Source organism: Lissotriton helveticus, chromosome 5_1 (assembly GCF_964261635.1).
Source record: "Lissotriton helveticus chromosome 5_1, aLisHel1.1, whole genome shotgun sequence".
Classification (NCBI taxonomy): Eukaryota; Metazoa; Chordata; class Amphibia; order Caudata; family Salamandridae; genus Lissotriton; species Lissotriton helveticus.
Genome location: NC_136065.1, coordinates 2,103,012,316 through 2,103,027,103, shown reverse-complemented (window position 1 = coordinate 2,103,027,103; position 14,788 = coordinate 2,103,012,316).

Sequence of the window (14,788 nt, the reverse complement as noted above, 5' to 3'; positions counted from 1 at the left end):
AACTCATATATTTTATATAACTGTTTATGTAATTCATTTTGATTATTTCATGCTAAACTTCTCCATCTTCAATTTGCTGGCACTCAAAATTACATTCTGGTTCACTATGGCATATGCTTTATGATTGTCCTTCTATTTTTACATTTTGGAATGAAGTTTGGATAATTATAAAAAAGATATTTAATATTCAGGAAGATATTTCATTCAAATTAATAATTTGCAAATCTGTTGTTCTTTCACAATTCAAGTTTTCTACTGTTTGTATATTAATCCAGAGTTTTAGTAATTCTCTTTCGTCACTATTATAAAACATTTATTGTTACTCTCTTTCCCTCCCCCTCTTTTCTATTTTATACATATTATATTCACTGTTTACCTATTTCAATTTAATTGAAGTTCTCATGCTTTCTCTACTGCTATTGGGTATTTATTCGATAATATTTTTTGTATGAACATGGCAAAGCTTTACTGACAATGTGTTCATTTAAACAGGAATATTGATTTCAGCATACAGTGGTGATATTTCTAACATGTGGCAATTGGTCTTTTAACTGTGATGAATCCTTGACAACGCCAATAGGCTTGCTCTATATATTGATGTGATGACCCCTTGACAAAGCAAATAGGTTTGGTTGTACTGTAATGTGGTGACCCCTTGACAAAACCAATAGGCCTTCTTTATTTAAGGTTATACCCCATTATATTGTGATTTTCTATCTGGTGTTGGTAAGGGGTTTTGGAATTTTTAGGGGTCATGATCGAGTACGTGTCAAATGTGAGCACAGATATCATCTAAATATGGGCGAATTTTGAAGATCTGCGGTCCGCGAATTCGCGCGAAATCGCAAAACAATCCGCAAATTTGCGGATTTTCCAGCGAACTCGTGGATTTCTTTGCGATTTGCACTCTACTCAACTGGAGTACTTTGTACTGGCTAATCATTAAGTGCTACCTCGTTGGGTAAATGTAAAGTGCTTTTCCTACACTGCAGCTGCGTAAAGGGCCGAAGATTTGTCTCCATTGACCATTGGTGCCTGTAACTTTGCCACCGCCTGCCAAAAAGTGCCGAGGTCCCTTGAGTGAGCTGTCCATCATAGTTGGAAAAGGGCGGGAAGACGTTTGATGCTAGTGTGTGGTGCGGGGCCAAACGAGCGGGGCTTCTATGCGTGTCAACATGCTTCTTGTGTATAAAGGGTCAGAGAGGGAGCAGTACAGGAGGTAAGGAGAAAGCAGCCTCCTGGTCACAGGAAATACACGGGGGTTGCGCTCGAGAAACTCAGGGATTCAGAGACCTCCCTCGAGTATTACAGCTAATTTTCGACAGCAAATATGGGGTTAAAGCACACTTGCCCAGCCTCGACCGTGCTCACTAATGTTTTGGGCTGATTAAAACGTTACTGAATTTGAGCTTCAACTCGGGCACCTGCTTTATTTATATCTGTAAGTCTTTCCTGTTGAGGTTTAATTTTTGGCCCACAGGAAGCACGTACAGAGTTAAGGCAGGTGCCCAAGTTGAAGCTAACTTTGTAACCATTTTAGAATGGTGCCGGCAAGCTGCCAGAGTTGAAGTTGCAACTTGCATGTAAGCAACTTCCACTCCGGCAGCTTGCTGGCTCCATTCTAAAATGGTTACAAAGTTAGCTTCAACTCGAGCACCTGCCTTAACTGTAAGTGCTTCCTGTGGGCCAAAAAACAAAAATCCACCCGCAAGCGGATTTTTCGGCAATTTCGCGAGATTCGCAGATCGCGAAAATGCCGAAAATCCGTAAATTTCGCAAGCGGAACTGATTTTTGGCCCACAGTTAATATCATCAAAGGTATTTCAACCTGGCTGATGTATATATTTGTAAATGAATGCATAGAACTCTGTATTGGGGGTGTGATAAATGTACTTTTCCTTTCACAAAGAAAAGCGCTGACTGGACATTTGTTTATTGAGTATTATTGCTGTGGGACAGTGAGTGGTAATTACTATCCCACACCACCTCCCTCAGTAGGCCTTGGACGGCTCTGCTTTGCTACCCTGAGAGTCAAGTGCTACAGTGGGGCACTTGGTTCCCAGTATGGGGAAATTGTGGACCAATTACTTGCACAGGTCTCAAATCCTGCACAACTGATAACTTCATTTCTTAAATTGGTGTTCAGGGCTGGGATCAATAGTATCGAGAAAATTTGATAAGTTCAGTTTTGCCACTCAGTATCTATGATTGAATACGCAAATATCCGAGCGCGAGGCTCTGAGAGTGGTTCAAAGGCTTGGTTGTGAGAAATCCAGATGTGGGAAAGGAAAGCCCCAGCACATATATGTACTGTTAAAACATTGATGGCTGGTTGATAATTTTACTAATATAACGATCATTGACCCTACCATCCCGGAATCCCCTCTTCTGCTGTCAAATCCTAAACTTGAGGTCTTCTCTCCACCCCTGTCCATGATGGATCTCATAAGTAATGTTAAATCAGGCTCGCCACTGGACCCATGTCCCCCACGTATCCTTAAATTAGTACCCAACCTAATAGCCCCAGTACTCAGCAACATCTGTTCTTCCGTATTCCAGACAGGTGTTTTTCCCCTTGTCTGGAAAAAAGCTATTGTGACACCTCTTTTAAAAAAAACCCGCTCTAAATCCTTCAGAGCCAAAAAACTACCGCCCTATCGCCTCTCTCCCTTACCCTTCCAAAATAATTGAAAAGGTCATGAACCAACAGCTGTCGACCTTTATTGACCAGAACGGTCTACTTGACAACACGCAGTTCGGTTTCAGGAAGGGCCACGGGACGGAGACTGCCTTGATAAAAGCTGCCGAGGAGGTCAGGATAATCATGGATAAGGGTGGTGCAGCCATCCTGATACTCCTAGATTTATCCACGGCCTTCGACACGGTCGATCACACCATCTTGATCGACCGTGTCGCCGCCCTAGGCATTCAGGGCAGGGCAAGAACAACACTAGCATCTTTCCTGGCCAACCGAGTACAGTCTGTTAAGATGGGATGCTTCTGCTCTCCTGATTTCACACTCCCGTGTGGTGTTCCCCAGGGCTCCTCGCTAAGTCCGACACTTTTTAATATCTACGTGTCGGACTTGGCGAGGGTAATCAAGTCGTTCGGCATTGGCTTAACATCTTATGCCGACGACACACAGCTGGTCCTGGAGATACACAAAAACGGTGAAGCAGTGGCAGCGAACTTTCAGGAGGGCATGAAGGCCATCAGCTCATGGATGAACCGGAATTGCTTAAAGCTAAATTCCGACAAGACGGAGGTGATGGTTTTTGGCGAACTGACTCCGTCTTGGTCTCCGGTCTGGTGGCCCTCGGAGTTGGGAGCTCCCCCATCACCTGTAACCAAGGTGAAAAACTTGGGCGTGCTTTTTGATAATAAGCTTACGTTTTTAAGCCATGCCAACGCGGTGGTGTCAGCCTCCTTCTTTACCCTGAGAATGGTGAAGAAACTGCTCCCTTTTCTTCCCCCAACCGCAGGTAAAACCTTAATGTCCTCCCTGGTGTTATCTAGGGTGGACTATTGCAATGGTCTACTGCTTAACGCACAAGAGCAAGTTCTGAGCAAATTACAGCTTGTCCAGAACGCTGCTGCAAGAATTCTCACGGGTATACCTAAGCACGCTTCTATCTCTCCCACAATTCGTGAGCTCCACTGGTTACCAATAAGAAGCCGGATAAAGTTTAAGGCCATGTGTATCATTCACAAGGCCTTAAACAATAATGGACCTGATTTCTTCAAAAGAGCATTCAAACTGTACAAACCCAGTCGAACACTACGCTCTTCTTCGGCCCAACAGCGCCAAATCCCATGCACAAAAAAGTATCTTGGGGAGACAGACGTTTTGTAGTGGCAGCATCAAAACTATGGAATCAGATCCCCTCCTCTGTTAAAAATCAATCATCATTACTCTCATTTCGCAAACACCTCAAGACCTGGCTCTTTAACCAGTAAGACGTCAGTGGAACCCCTGCAATCTGCAAACTCCAGCGCCGAGACACCGAAAGGTATTTGCGCGCTTTAGAAATTTAAAAAATAAATAAATAAAAATAAATAAATAAAGATATATTAACTTTATTTATTATGACCACTGTGTGCATTATTCTTTTTTTTGTTGATGTAAATACAGGGTGGGCTTTCGCATATTAGTCCCTTTAGAGTGTTCAAGGCGAGAGTATGCTTTGAATCCCAGCACTATACACTGAACCTGTATGAGGAGGGTTCTTCTCCATAGGTTTGGGTACTGCAGCAGGTACCCACCCAACAGAACTGGGTGAAGGGGTGGGCCCAGTTTCTTAATTTGTAGGAGGTGCTTGCCGGCTCCAGGAAATTCTCTTGCTTGCCATGAGCAAGAGAGAATTCCTGCAAGGGAGCCATTCTTTTTACAGAATTTTCCTCGTCATTAGCACAGGCAACAGGGTGGGCCTGGAGGGTATCCAGGAGTAGTTACTCTTCTCCAGTGGTTCCCACCAAAAGGGTGGGGTGGTCCTCTATAACCTTTCCCTCAGTGGAGTTGCTAGACAAAGTTGTGGTTCCCACAGTCCCCCTAGGTTATACGTTGTAGAGGGGGAGCTGTCCAAGGGTGGCCCATAGTGATGGGTGGCCCTGGGAGGGGATGGTTCCTGATTTATGTTTGGTGACTGACTCTAAGGAGATCAAAGAGGATGAAAGTACCACCTAGATTCCCAGGATGGGTTAGTGGTGAACCGAGAGATGTCAGGTTAGGGAGGCGACTGCCTGAGTACACTGAAGGACGTCATCCTAGCACTGTTTTACCTGAGGTGGCAGCTTTGGTGATGCCCAGCCGGGTGTCCAATCAGATAGGTCCTGTGGGTTCCATAGACTGAGGGTGTGCAAGAGGTGGGTGAACCACTGTGACCTACCCAGGTGGCCAGGCGGTGCCTACTCTAGTAGGGGTCTCTGAGCATCAGTCTAGAATCTGCGGAAACACATCTGTTAGTGTTTGTCGATCTGACTTGTCAGAAGAATAGGCTGCAGAGAATGTCCCTCAGCAGACTCCTGCATGGTGTACTTCTGGTGAACAAGCCTTGTGGTGCAGCCCTGAGGCCCCTTCAAGTCCTGGCTTGCCCGGCATTGATTTGTCTGGTGGGTACAGCTCCCAGAATGGTGTGATGGTGTAGAAGTTGAGTGAGCCTGTAGTGGCCAAGCAGGGTAGCCAGGTGGGACCTATCTTAAGTAAAGAGACCATGTGCATCTCTCTAAGCTGAGGCTAGACACCTCTGTCCTTGATGTTGCTTTGGGATGCCACACAGATGGCTGTTGAGGACTTTGCCCAGCAGACTTCTGGTGCATGCTCTTTAGGTATATCAGTGGGGTGAATGCCTGTGTTAAGGGTGTGCAGGAGGTGGGTGAACCATAGTGACCTAACCTGGTGGTTCGGTGGGGCCTTTTCTAAGAGGGGACCCCAAACATCAGTCGGGGGCTAGGAAAGCATGTCTGTCTGGGTCACCACATTAAAAATACCCCTTGTCAAAGCCAGTAGGCTTGTTATATATATTGATGTGATGACTGCTTTACACAGCTAATAGGCTTGCCTTACACTGTAATATTGTGACCCCTTGACAAACCCAATAGGGCAGTTTTATTTAAAATGAACCCCCCTTATATTGTGAAGTTCTATCTGGTATGTGTGAGAGGGTATTGTGAATTTGTGGTCAGGACCCAGTAAGGGTCAAATGTGATTGCAGAAGATCACCAAAGGTATTTCAATATGCCTGGTGTATATATTTATAAATGAATGTGCAGTATTTAATAGTGTGTGTAATCAATCAAAGAAAAGGCACTGACTGTCAATAATTGAGTGCTATTGTTGCATTCCGGGGAATGGTAATTACCAGATCACACCACCTCCCCTGAGTGGGCCTCGGACTGCTTTACTTCGCCACCATGAGAGAGCTGAGTGCTGCACTGGTTGGTTCGCAATAAGGGGACATTGGGGACCTATTATTTGTTCAGGCCTCACATTCTGCACGACTAATAACCTCCATGTAAGAAATTGGGTTATCATGTCAGCTATCAAGGCTACAGTTTGAGCGGGTGGGCTACAGTGTGAGCGGGTGGGAGTGAGGAGAATTGGTAAACTGGTGGTTCATAACCTGAAAATATTCAGGATGCCTGAGAGAGTTGAAGGCACAAAAGGGGGTGGTGATGGACAGAGCATCCGAATCAATCAACCACTCACACCCAGTCAAAAGATCTGGGTTTAATCCATCACCGTTCTTTAGCCCACTCTGCCACCCCAGTTCAGACATGACTATATGCAAATCAGTCTGACCCTGTGCCTCATGGGAACAGTCCAGCCCGAACTGCCAAGCCATGTATTCCCTGGACCGGAAACAAGCTTCCGAGGACCGGTTTCTGGCATTCCAGCCATCTTCAGCCCGGCTTGCTTGAATCCAGTGGCAAAGTGAGCAAGGGACTCACGTCTGAGCATAACCTGCCACACTTATGGCGGCCAAAAGCGGTACAAAAGGGGGTGGTGATGGACAGAGCATCCGAATCAATCAAACACTCACACCCAGTCAAAAGATCTGGGTTTAATCCATCACCGTTCTTTAGCCCACTCTGCCACCCCAGTTCAGACATGGCTATATGCAAATCAGTCTGACCCTGTGCCTCATGGGAACAGTCCAGCCCGAACTGCCAAGCCATGTCTTCCCTGGACCGGAAACAAGCTTCCGAGGACCGGTTTCTGGCATTCCAGCCGTCTTCAGCCCGGCTTGCTTGAATCCAGTGGCAAAGTGAGCAAGGGACTCACGTCTGAGCATAACCTGCCACACTTATGGCGGCCAAAAGCGGTACAAAAGGGAGTGGTGATGGACAGAGCATCCAAATCAATCAAACACTCACACCCAGTCAAAAGATCTGGGTTTAATCCATCACCGTTCTTTAGCCCACTCTGCCACCCCAGTTCAGACATGGCTATATGCAAATCAGTCTGACCCTGTGCCTCATGGGAACAGTCCAGCCCGAACTGCCAAGCAATGTCTTCCCTGGACCGGAAACAAGCTTCCGAGGACCGATTTCTGTCATTCCAGCCGTCTTCACCCCGGCTTGCTTGAATCCAGTGGCAAAGTGAGCAAGGGACTCACGTCTGAGCATAACCTGCCACACTTATGGCGGCCAAAAGCGGTACAAAAGGGGGTGCTGATGGACAGAGCATCCGAATCAATCAAACACTCACACCCAGTCAAAAGATCTGGATTTAATCCATCACCGTTCTTTAGCCCACTCTGCCACCCCAGTTCAGACATGGCTATATGCAAATCAGTCTGACCCTGTGCCTCATGGGAACAGTCCAGCCCGAACTGCCAAGCCATGTCTTCCCTGGACCGGAAACAAGCTTCCGAGGACCGGTTTCTGGCATTCCAGCCGTCTTCAGCCCGGCTTGCTTGAATCCAGTGGCAAAGTGAGAAAGGGACTCACGTCTGAGCATAACCTGCCACACTTATGGCGGACAAAAGCGGTACAAAAGGGGGTGGTGATGGACAGAGCATCCGAATCAATCAAACACTCACACCCAGTCAAAAGATCTGGGTTTAATCCATCAACGTTCTTTAGCCCACTCTGCCACCCCAGTTCAGACATGGCTATATGCAAATCAGTCTGACCCTGTGCACCCCCTTCTGTACCGCTTTTGGCCGCCATAAGTGTGGCAGGGTATGCTCAGACGTGAGTCCCTTGCTCACTTTGCCACTGGATTCAAGTAAGCTGGGCTGAAGACGGCTGTAATGCCAGAAACCGGTCCTCGGAAGCTTGTTTCCGGTCCAGGGAAGGCATGGCTTGGCAGTTCGGGCTGGACTGTTCCCATGAGGCACAGGGTCAGACTTATTTGCATATAGCCATGTCTGAACTGGGGTGGCAGAGTGGGCTAAAGAACGGTGATGGATTAAACCCAGATCTTTTGACTGGGTGTGAGTGTTTGATTGGTTCAGATGCTCCGTCCTTTACCACCCCCTTCTGTACCGCTTTTGGCCGCCATAAGTGTGGCAGGGTATGTTCAGACGTGAGTCCCTTGCTCACGTTGCCACTGGATTCAAGCAAGCTGGGCTGAAGACGGCTGTAATGCCAGAAACCGATCCTCGGAAACTTTTTTCCGGTCCAGGGAAGGCATGGCTTGGCAGTTCGGGCTGGACTGTTCCCATGAGGCTCAGGGTCAGACTGATTTGCATATAGCCATGTCTGAACTGGGGTGGCAGAGTGGGCTAAAGAACGGTGATGGATTAAACCAAGATCTTTTGACTGGGTGTGAGTGTTTGATTGGATCAGATGTTCCGTCCATTACCACCCCCTTCTGTACCGCTTTTGAGAGAGTTGAAGGCACAGGTATGGCTACTTTTTTGAAGGGCTGGCTAATGAGGAGGATTGCACAGTAGGGTTTGTCCCCAATGTTTGTGGTGGAGCAGCACCATGGTGTGCCAGCAGGGAGTCACGCTCCTGGAACCCTCCAGAGTACTGACCTGCCAGGACTTGTCGCTGCAAGGATCAAGGACCTCTGGGCCTGTATTGGTTGATGATCACAAAGTGCTTCTGTGTGTTCCCAGACATTCCTTTGTGGACCTTACAAAAACTCTGATGCAACTTGGAATTAAATATATGCTTATCTCACCAGCCACAATGAAGATAATTGATAATAATATAACCTTTGTATTTTGGGATCTGGAAGAGGCACACAAATGGACCATGGAAAAGGCTGCTGAAGATGGTAAGCCACTGGACTTCCTGTGGTTGCACAAGAGCAGACCTACGGCTGCTCAAAAATGACACAATAATAATAAGATCCTCAAATCCTTGAAGGAACAGATTCCAGCATCCAAAGATGAGTCCTTGACGGCCACATCCAAATAGAGAGGTGACAACTGGCTCCTGGTCACAAATAAGAGGCTGTGGACCAACAAGCACAAGTCAGAAGGATCAAGAAGGTCCTGCATCCATTGTCATCCAAGGACTTCAGAAAACATTGTGATCTGAGTAGATCTGCTTGTTAAATCTGTCTGACAAAATGAGTAAGGATGGGTTTATGTCTATTATGTGAGTGCTACTACATGAAACTCTAGGAATCTTCTTTTGGGTGGGACCCATTGTCAGTAAGAGCTCTGGTTTTTGGGCTTTGGCAGTTCTAACTTATTGGTCATGGAGGTGGGTTGAGAGTCTGTGGGGTGGGAGCCACATGTCTAATCAATCTTTGTTTAAGGGAGGGTAGTGAATTGCTCATCCCCCATTTTTTGGTTTCAATTCTGTTAGCCTGGAATGGTAAGCAGTTCTGTTATTGGAGCAGTAATGCTCCTCTACAGACACCTTTGCACTTGATGGAGCTGGAGATTTCTATTATATTTACAGTGTTTTGTTTGAAGTTGATTATATGGATGTAGATGGTGGGGAGCTTGACCCTGCAGGGCTTGGGAGACAATCGGGGTTAATTTTTGGTCAGGGATATTTGGAGCTTGAACTTTGTTGAGGCAGAATGAATTCACTGAGGGAGAGGTGGTTGGCAGCGGGGTGGAATGGGACTGTGAAGGACATCAGAATATTCCTGTTTGGGGGGCAGTTTGACATGCCTCTCCTAAGGGAAATAATGTACAACATGATGGGCTGCCAGACATATGTTATTTACATGGAATGAGGGAGGGCTGGGCTGTCACATGAAGCGTCATGGATGTCACACCACCTGAACCAGTGGCCTGCTAACTGATAATGTTGTTGAAGTTTATATTAATATCTTCCATGTGTACTCACTTGCCTGTATATATATTTGTGTGTGTTTCATATGTGTTTTAACTATACACGTTCATATTGTAGGGCTATAAGTTGACCCCAGCATGTTTTGTACCAGTGGAAAAAACCTTGCACCAAACGTATTTTTAGATGTCACATTGCATATCACGAGTGGAGTGTTTGCCATACATCTAGCGTCACTCCCTAAAAGGCTGCCTCACTTGCTTTTTCTCCTTAACAGGTCGGAACTCGATTGTCCTGTACTGTAGTAGGTAAAGTAGACCTCCTGTAAATGGGCACCTTCACTGCACTATCTTTAGTCCCAATCAGTAGTAGGGTAGGTATATATACCTGGTTCAGATGACATGCCATAGACAAGCTGGGCATTCATCACACGCATTCATCTTTGCAGCTAAGAACAGAAGATGTCCAGTAAAGAGCCCTCTTTGAGGGTCCCGTTCGGCATTGCAGTGCCAGTTTGACGAGGAGCAGCCCTATGATGAAGCATGATACCCATCTGGGTGTGGGAGGGCATTCAGGTCTGATCACTCGGTGTCCCTCAGATCTCTCTGGTCTACCTTCGATTCCCGACTGACAGATTTATACCTTCACCTTCCCTTTGAAGAACAGCACCTTCCTTTCAGATTATATTGTTCATTCATGAGCTTGGATGCTGGACCTAACTAAACCTTCAAGAATAAAGAATCCCATAGGTGAGCTGTGGGATGAATATGTGCCTGCTCTGAAATCTAAAAACCATACCAGGTATGTTGACCGGACTCCATTTTGCAATCCCCCTGGAGATATACTTATATGGTTTTGTCAGGGGCGGAGCTAGGGGTTACCCCACCTTTTCTCCCCCATGGGCATGCAGTGAATGGTAGAATTGATGCACGATGGGAGACATGCGTATGTAACCTCCTGATCACGTGATCTTCTAGATGCCGCCATTGGTTACCACTTGGTTGATCGGTTCGGTAGAGTGCCACCCAGCCTCTACTATACTTTGTTACTGCATGCACCCCAAGGACTGGGTGCGGCCGGAGGATATAAATACATAAGTGAGTGATTGCTTGTGGCCACTGCTGATACCAGTACAGCAAATTTGTGCTGATTGTCATACAACAGTATGCACAGTGTGCTGGCATTATCACTGACCTGCGTCCACTAGCCCGCGGGCATGACAATATCCATACTACTAGGCCTGTACAAGTGAATAAGTTTAGTATTTTCTGAGGCTTGTTGACTGAGTTTCTATTTTTGTTTATTTTGCATTGTCTGCAGCTAACAGGCACTTCTGTCTCACAGCACCTCCGATGGAAAACTGGAAGTGGAAAACGAGCAATTTCAAACTGCAAAGAGAGCTCAGAACAAGTACTTGAAAGAAATCAGTAAAAGTAAGCAGACAATCCGGAAAAAAAAGTGTGCAAACTTCTTTTCACCACAAACTGCTTGCCAGTTGAACACACCCTTTGGATCAACAATCACCATTTACCATCACCTGTAAGTAAATACAGAAGTCAACACAGTTTTAAGGTGGAAGTTACAGGGGGAGCACCCGCAGGGGGTGTAGGACAGTGCTTAATAACTGCCAGTGCTCAGAGTTTTGCTGATAAACCCGTGGCCGGTGCTGCACGTATCAGGGGGGCCGAATAACAAGGCTGCGTAATCTTGATTCCACCTCATATCTGTGTCATCCACCTTTAGACGCCCCTTGCTCCTTTATCTCACTCCAGCAGTTTCTTTTTTATCTCTGCTTTCTCCCTTTGTTATAGTTTTCCCATCTTTCTCTTCCTCTTTCTTTCCACCTTTCGTGTTTTCTCTCTCAAGGGTGAAAGTCTGATGAGGAAAAATAAGTGCCGGTCCTAAAAACGAATGCCAGTGGACCACATCGCAACATCGGATCAAATTAGCACAACCCGCTGCTGAGGCCCTTTTAGTGCATGCTACATGCCCCCATGCGGGCTCAGGACAGCATGTGAGGAGGACCTAGACCTGGTGTGAGCCTGCCATCTCAGGACAGTGCAGGACGAGGCCCTAGACCTGGTGCGAGCCCACCATCTCAGGGCAGCGCATGAGGAGGTCCTAGCCCTGGTGCGAGCCTGCCATCTCAGGACAGTGCAGGACGAGGCCCTAGACCTGGTGCGAGCCTGCCATCTCAGGACAGACCATGAGGAGGTCCTAGCCCTGGTGCGAGCCCACCATCTCAGGGCAGCGCATGAGGAGGTCCTAGCCCTGGTGCAAGCCTGCCATCTCAGGACAGCATGAAGACCTAGACCCGGTGTAAGCCTTCCATCCTAGGACAGCATGAGGACCTAGACCTGGTGCGAGTCCCCAATCTCAGGAGCCGGCCATCTCAGGACAGAGCATGGGGAGGACCAAGACCTGTTGCCGGTCTGCTATCTAAGGACAGCACATGAGGAGGACCTAGACCTGGTATGAGTCTGCAATCTCAGGACAGCACACGAGGAGGACCTGGTGAGAGTCTGCAATCTCAGGACAGCACAGAAGGAGGATCTAGACCTGGTGTGAGTCTGCAATCTCAGGACAGCACAGGAGGAGGTCCTAGACCTGGATTGAGTCTAACATCTCAGGAAAGCACATGAGGAGGATCTAGACCTGGCGTTAGCCTGCCATCTCACGGCAGATCGGTAGGAGGTCCTAGACCTGGTGTGAGTCTGCCATCCCAGGGCGGAACACGAGGAGGACCTAGACCTGGTGTGAGTCTAACATCTCAGGACAGAGCATGAGGAGGACCTAGACCTGGTGTGAGTCTGCCATCTCAGGGAAGCACATGAGGAGGACCTAGACCTGGTGTGAGCCCGCTATCTCAGAACAGAGCAAGAGGAGGATCGAAACCTGGTGTATGCCCGTCATCTCAGGACAGCGCATGAGTGAGATCTAGACCTGGTGTGAGCCCGCCATCTCAGGGAAGCACATGAGGAGGACCTAGACCTAGTGTGAGTCTGCCATCTCAGGATAGCGCATAAGGAGGACCTAGACCTGGGGAAGCCTGCCATCTCAGGACATCACATGAGGAGGTCCTAGACATGGTGCGAGCCCGCCATCTCAGGACAGAGCATGAGGAGGACTTAAACCTGGTGTGCGCCTGCCATCTCAGGACATCACATGAGGAGGACCTAAACCTGGTGTGCGCCTGCCATCTCAGGACATCACATGAGGAGGACCTAAACCTGGTGTGCGCCTGCCATCTCAGGACAGAGCATGGGGAGAACCTAGACCTGGTGTGATCCTGCCATCTCAGGACTTCACATGAGGAGGACCTAAACCTGGTGTGCGCCTGCCATCTCAGGACAGAGCATGGGGAGAACCTAGACCTGGTGTGATCCTGCCATCTCAGGACATCACATGAGGAGGACCTAGACCTGGTGCGAGCCTGACATCTCAGGACAGCATGTGAGAAGGACCTAGACCTAGTGCGAGCCTGGCATCCCAGGACAGAGCATCAATCAATCAATCAGGGGTTGGTAAAGCTCGCCACTCACCCATGAGGGTCTCAAGGCGCTGGGGAAGGGAAAAAAGCTGGGCTGCTCTGTTCAGTCGAAAATCCAGGTCCTGAGAGCCCGTCTGAAGGTCTGCAGGGTTGGTGAGCGTCTTATTTCTACTGGGAGGGTGTTCCATGCTGTGGCTGCGGTGTAGCAGAAAGCTCTCCCTCCAGCTCTGCTTCGGTGGATACGGGTGACCTCTGCTAGGGCAAGGTCGGCTGAGCGGAGGTTTCTCTTGGGTGCGTGGAAGCTTATTCAGTCATTAAGGTACTTGGGTCCGCTGTTGTTGAGGGATTTGTAGGTGTGGGTTAGTAGTTTTTAGGTGACCCTCTTTTCAACGGGGAGCCAGTGAAATTCTTGCAGGTGTGGGGTCATGTGTTCGTGGCGTGGAATCCCTAGGATGAGTCTGGCGGCTGCGTTTTGGATGGTTTGGAGTTTGCGCAGTAGGGATTTGTTGATTCCGGCATAGAGGGCGTTGCCGTAGTCGAGCCTCCTGGTGATGAGTGCGCAGGTGGCGGTCTTTCTGCAGTCTTGGGGGATCCACTTGAAAGTCTTGCGTAGGATCCGGAGGCAGTTGAAACTGGTGGAGGAGATGGCGTTGATTTGACTGTTCATGGAAAGGGAGGAGTCGAGGACTATACCAAGGTTCCGAGCGTGGTCTGTAGGTGTTGGTGGGGGTCCGAGGGAGGAAGGCCACCAGGAGTCGTTCCATGCAGAGACGCGTGGTCCGAAGATGAGAACCTCATTTTTAACGGAGTTGAGTTTGAGGCAGCTGTCTTTTATCCATGCGGCCACGTTTTTCATTCCTTCCTGGAATCTGAGTCTAGTGTCCTCTGGGTTGCTGGTGAGGGAGAGTATGAACTGGGTGTAACCAGCATAGGACACACAATGCTGAGGCCGTGCTGCCTGACGATGGTGGCGATGGGGGCCATGTAAATGTTGAATAGAGTAGGGCTCAGAGAAGATCCTTGTGGGACTCCGCAGATGATGTTGGTGGGTTCGGAGAGGAAGGGGGGGAGCATGACCCTCTGTGTTCCCTCGGAGAGGAAGGATCGGACCCAGTTGAGGGCATCTCCCTGAATTCCTGCTTTGTGGAGCCTGGTGGTTAGTGTGCGGTGAGAGACGGTGTCGAAGGCTGCGGAGAGGTCCAGAAGGATGATGGCTGCGGTGTGGCCCTGGTCGAGCAGCATCCAGATGTCGTCGGTGGCAGCGATCAAGGCTGTCTCGGTACTGTGGTTGCTGGGGAATCCAGATTGGGATAATTGCAGTTATCTTCGATGAAGGTTGTCAGCTGGGCGTTCACGAGCCTTTCTGTGACCTTGGCAGCGAAGGGGAGGAGGGAGATGGGTCGGTAGTTCTTGAGGTCGGTAGGGTTGGCCGAAGGTTTTTTGAGGAGGGGCTTCACTTCTGCTCGTTTTCAGTCCATGGGGCAGGTGCCGTAGGCCAGGGAGGAGTTTATGGTGCGGGATAGCTCGGGAGCCATGGTCGTAGAGGCTCTGTGGAAGATGTGAGGGGGGTAGGGGTCCGTGGGGGCTCCTGAATGA